We start from the raw sequence: 6,099 nt of genomic DNA, 5'->3' as shown, positions 1-6,099 counted from the left end.
CTTTTCAAAATAAAAAATACGAAGAAGTTAGAACGGCCTTCATTAGTACTCTATTATAAAAAAAATATTTTTTATCATAGACTGAATGAAATTACTTTGCTGGAACTAGATAAATAGTTGAGGTAGGTTTACTCCAAAGTACTAATTCCTGAATTCAACATAAAAATTAATCTGAACCCTTAACCCATTGCTCTATTCACTTCGCTTTCAATTTTGAAAGAACACATGCACAGGTACCACACAGTCAAAAAAGAAGTCAAACATGTGTCAAGCTCACGAATGCATGTAAAGCTATTTTGTTTGATGATATACAGTCTCTTTACTAAGTTTGGTGTGTGTCTCTTGCGCCTGATTATGGTGTACATTATGTGTCACGACGCGGTGGAATCAGGCGTTCGTCAGGCTGTTGGGCACATGGAGTTATTAGAATTGTCTTAAAGCTTGTTAATCTGTCTTGCATTTGGTGGAAGAAAATTACCCATCTATCTTGAATGGAAGTCAAGATATTTGCGATTGAAGGAGGTAGATGTCGTCTGACGTCAGAGGTAAAATTGGTGAGACAATGGCCGCCGAAGTTCGGTGAGTACCAGAGCTTGAGTGTCCTTGGAAACTGCAAATTCACATTTTCTGTGCCTTTGATCAACGTTTTTTTGGTAAAATCATACAGAAATGTGTTCTTAAATGTACATAGAAGGTACCAAGCCCCACCCCCCCCAAAAAAAAATAAAAAAAATTGCCCAAAGGCCCCCAAAATGCCGATTTCCTTCATTATATTATTTTGACGAGCGCCTGATTTCACCACGTTGCCTTACATATACAGCCGAACCTGCTCTGACGGTCACCTGTATAAGATAACGGCATGTACAAAAGGCTACTTCCCATTCCCCCTTGCGTTTTTTAAAACATTACAATGAAAGTGTGTAAGACGGTTACAAGTCTCCCCGACAATGGGTGATCGTCTTAAGTCCTCTACACCTGCAGCATCTTTGCCTGCAGTTAGATTTGTTCGAGTTGAACTCTCGAGTAAACCCGTAGGTTAAACCGGAACTCAGTGTGTATCCACACAGCACAAGTAGACAGCCAATCATTCCCTTGAACTTGTCAATTAGTACAATGAATAAGGAAACAAATAATTTTGTTAATATGCAATAAATCGAGCAGTGTAGCGCAGACTTTGTTCTTTTTGACACGCTGAGCTAAAAAATATAACTATAGTTTTTAAAATCTGAGTGATATTTGTTTTTTAACATGTTAAAATGTTCTTCCCGGCTGAAAAAAATCAAAGGGACGCTGTCTTCCTGTTGCAAGCCTTCCAAATATTTAACATGTCTTATGTCGAACTGAAGCCAGCCAAACTGACATTGTCACCAGCTGTCCGAGCCACCATTAATAAACACCTTCCATTCTACAAGCAGGTCGGCCTGTTGGAGCCAATCCGGCGAGTCTACTGCAGGTGTGGAGCGGGCTTTAGACAAATTTGACAATAATTTGACTGTGTATATTATGTGCGAGCAATCGTGTTTGTGCTTGCGTATCCACGCTCTCTTGCTCGTGTTTATTTATCTACATATGTGTGAATTTTTGTTTGGTCTTCCTTGCGTGTGTGTGTGTGTGTGTGTGTGTGTGTGTGTGTGTGTGTGTGTGTGTGTGTGTATGTATGTGTGTGTGTGTGTGTGTGTGTGTGTTTGTATATATTGTGTATGTACACGCATGTATGTGTGTGTGTGTGTGTGTGTGTGTGTGTGTGTGTGTGTGTACATGCGCGTGTATGTGTGTGTTTGTGTGTCTGCGTGCGCATGTATGTTTGTGTATGTAGGTGTCTTTGCCTTTAAATGGCTGCAATAGCATAATATTGTATACTATACTGTATATCCCTAATTATTTCTGGTTTTTTTTATGCTCATCTATTTAGGGACCTCACTTTGAATAATCATCGCTTTTAGGAATGGGGACAAAAAAGGAGAGGTCTTATGTGAGAGAAAGGGCCACTATTGTTCCCCTGACGAACAAGCGCCTCGACACGAGAGGTTACATCAGGTCAAGGTGGTGACAGTCACTATGTCAAGTCAGTGGTCAGTCTAGTGGCTACTTCTTGAGTCATCGTGCTGGGCCGCTTGACCGGTGCCCGGTGCCGCCTTCTCGGAACCTGGTCCATGTCAGAGGTCAAAGGGGTTACATGGTATGCATAATGAATATAATTTCAGAAAGGACAATGATGATAGCGAAGTAAATGCCGAGCCGAGTGGCCCAGTGGGTGTGCAGATGGGGGCTCCTTGAAGGCCGCGTGTTGTGAGTCTCCGGATTGCAATGGGAAATAATATTCTAAGCTTTTGCTAAACTGTGCTGCTACGATGTACGTGTAATTGTAAAGAGAATACAAGTCATGTGTACGCACAGTGTGTGAGGTTTTGGATATTGCAATTCGTGTGAAGAGAATTCAAAGGGGAAACAACACGTCCTGAGATATAACTATGTTCGTCGAGGTAAATTTCAGTCTCTAATTTTACTAGAGTTTGATAAGTAATGTTGAAAAGGAATGTTAAAAAAAATATTTATTGTTAGCAATCCAAACGAGACACCTTGGCAGGTGAGGGAGACAATTCCAGCCTTCCCCCACTCCCCTGCTCCAACAGCTATTCCTAATACCCTCGTTTGTTTCACCAGTAACCTCCGGGTGTTCTAAAGTGATTGTCTGAATGATTGATTACAGTTTTATCATAGAAAAAAGAGCACTATTTTTTGCGGATGAGCCTGGCTAGACACTTTGGTAATGAAGGGCGTAATGATTTTTTTATTGTGAAAGTGTAAAAGTACTCCTCATCGGCTTCATTAAGAGCCTAGCCTTGCTCATGGTAGGCTTAAATCAAAAGAGAGTCCTTGAAATTAATAGAGGTTCCAGACGATCGTGCAAGTCTTCGGTGTGAAGAAATGCAGAAATATGAACTTAAAGCTGAATTCTCAACGTCACGAACAAATAAAGATATTGAAAAGAAAACCCCAACTAAAAACAAATATACAATGCAGATTTTACAACTGGATTTATTTCAGGGCTAGTTGTTTCTTCTTCTCTTGTACACATGCCTTGTCGTGGTGGGGAAGCTTGCAAGTCCTTACGATCCCGGGAGCTCTATCATCAGCGGGGACTTCTGTCCCTGGCAGGTTCTAGCAAGCTGGCCAGGTCGCCCGGGGAGGAGCCTTATAAAATGTATTCACCAGCTGCAGGTGATGGGGGTGGTCTACGTTAGCACTCGAAGTCATGAGTGGTGTAGGGAGCAGAGGTAGGTATCACAACCTTTTGAATGGTCTCGAGGCACGATAGCAAGGTGTGTGGCTCACTATAAGGGCATGTCGAGACCCAAAAGACGATTGTGGCCGGCCACCGTGGAAAGGGTGGGAACTTACTACGTATGATTCCAAAGAAATGCATTGATCAAAGAAGACATCTTCTCCACATTCCTATAATAATGGTGCTGAGACCTGGACTTTGTTACAGAAAGAAAACAAAATAACTGCGTTTAAAATGTGGTGCTACCGTAGAATGGCCAGAATAAGTTGGGAAGCAAAAAAGGTGAACAATACGGTGTGTCAGATTCTCCACACAAGACAAACTCGGCTGAATGAAATAAAAGGTAGGAAACTACAATACTTAAACCACTTAAAAAGACATGAAACCATTGTGAACGAGGTGCTAGAAGGAGGGATGTGGGGCAGGAGGGCCAGGGGACAGGGGAAGACAAAGAGAAACATAGATGGACAACATAAAAACATGGAATGGCCTGGACACTGGATATAGCAGTACGTGCAGTAGCAGCTTGCGACGGTGAAGGATGGAGGGTCATTACACGTCAACCTCTGAGTCAGAGATGACCTCTCCAGGAAATTGTTTCTTTTTTTTCTTTAGGCTAGGAGTTAGAGAACGTTTGAAACATATGAAAGGGTCAGAGTGGCTTTTGTCGAAGAACATATTTGGAACTTTTTGTTGTCGATCATGCATGTTATGTACATAGAGTAACAAAAGGTTGTGTGTGGTTATGAAGAACGACATTTTCAAAGTAGGCTAACGGGTGTGGTAAAACAGCAGATCGTTGCCCGCACACTTGACTGCTGAAAGGTGAACTGTTGATATTCTCTGCTCTTTGTATTTCTTGTAAGTTTCTCCTATACAGAGGCATGCTTATTTCTCGTATTTATACATGGGCAGTCACGCATTCAATGAAATCATCAAGCGAAAAATAACACACCCTAACACAGACTAATTTACGTATACAAAAACTAATATAAGTACACTCTAAGGCACCAAGGCTTCGACATTCTTAGCCCATTCACTTTACCCCCCCCCCCCCCCTCGTTCTCTCTCTCTCTCTCTCTCTCTCTCTCTCTCTCTCTCTCTCTCTCTCTCTCAAACACCACACACCCACCCACACACACACACACACACACACACACACACACACACACACACACACACACACACACACACACACACACACACGCGTGCACATACTAACATACACACATATGCATATTAGAGAGTGCGTTTGAGTGGACATAATTATTAACTAGTCATGTGTAGATTATGCGCTAGACCCGACACCGACCTACAAACCACAGTTCATTGACATACTGACTGCAAGGTAAAATTTGATTTGATCTCCGAAGTGTACATCACTCGCAGTTGAATCTGAGCATAGTCATCCATCAGGGCTGACATATTGGTCTTCACGTCACATGTTCCCCTGCAGTGTACAGCGTTACTGTACTGTGCAGGTAACACACAACTAAAAGAAATACACGTCCTATAGAGAGATAAAATTGAAATGTTTCACAAATTACACGGGTAAAATTTTCTGACAACAAAAAACAATCTATATATAATCTATTTATATTTGTGAAAATTTGTCACTTTGGTCGCCTGAAACTTCCAAACCACTTAACTTTCGAATTAGAAAAAAATAACTGTGGTTCAGAATAATTTAAAAGGTGCACAGTTATATTAAGGAGTCTGAAATCAGTGTAGTTTAATGTTCAGTTTGTCACTAGTTTCGTTTAGATCTATTCTGGGAAAAGTCCGTCTTCTAAGACGCCATTGTAAATAAGTGAGACTTCCGTTAGCACGCAGTGTGCACTGGCACCACAATGACATGACGATCGATTCTTTGAGTCCGTTCATCGAACGGGTACCCAGCTAGAAATAATGTCATAATCAGGGACATCGCATTTTTTGGCCTTTAGGCACCCCCTCCTCAATTTTTCTACTGCTCGGTATCTTCTATGTATGAACACATTTCGGTGTGGACTTTACTGAAAAACGTTGATCAAAGAGACATAAGATGTAAATTTGCGGTGTCAAAGGAAACTCAAGCTTTGGAAGTTGTCAAGCTTCGGGGGCCATTTTTTCGCTAATTTTACCCCTGATGCCAGTTGTCTCCTATCTCATTCATCGCAAATATCTTGACTTCTATTCGAGATTGATTGGTATTTTTTTCGCCAAAATGAAAGACAAATGAACAAGCTTTAAGATGCTAATACTTCTATATGCCCAACAATTGACGAGCGTCTGGCCCCACCCCGTCGTAACACATTTGGTTTTGATCAACACATGAGTAGGTTAATATTTTGACTGTTTAGGGCTTAATTTCAGAGGGATTTTTTGGTTAACTTAATTATTACTTGTATTTCTATATTAATACTTCCAGTGTCGCAGCTGACTTTTAAAAAAATTAATTCACGTTGAAATACCGAATTTCCCCCTAAAATCGGTCTCACGATTATGCGCTAGACCCAAACCGACCTACAAACGACAGTTCATTGACATACTGACTTCGGTGTGTGAGTCTAAAGCAATGCTTTCCCGCTGGAGAAGAAGTAATAGAATTCGCTTCAAGCAAACATGTTAAAAGAAAAGTAACAATATTATATTTAGTTGTATGTAACCTGGGACGGCTATGTTTGACATCCTTGTCGCTGCTCTATGTGTGCAGTGCAGTGATCGGAAGAGAGGGTGCAAATAACACACACTATTTCTCCACGCCTTAAAATAGATGAAGAGGCCTCATAAAAATGAGAAGGGTCTCCTCACCACCGCCCACTCACCCCCCC

General features: G+C 41.4%; 1 protein-coding gene across 1 annotated transcript in view; it reads left to right on the top strand.

The window, feature by feature from the left end:
* LOC101848389 (tyrosinase-like protein 2) overlaps positions 1–6,099 on the top strand; it is a 16,003-nt gene that overhangs the window by 999 nt on the left and 8,905 nt on the right. The window lies entirely within an intron of this gene.

The sequence above is a fragment of the Aplysia californica genome, unplaced genomic scaffold, assembly GCF_000002075.1.
Source record: "Aplysia californica isolate F4 #8 unplaced genomic scaffold, AplCal3.0 scaffold00862, whole genome shotgun sequence".
In the NCBI taxonomy this organism is placed as follows: Eukaryota; Metazoa; Mollusca; class Gastropoda; order Aplysiida; family Aplysiidae; genus Aplysia; species Aplysia californica.
Note: the sequence above shows the minus strand (reverse complement) of the source record. Positions and strands in the feature narration are given on the sequence as shown.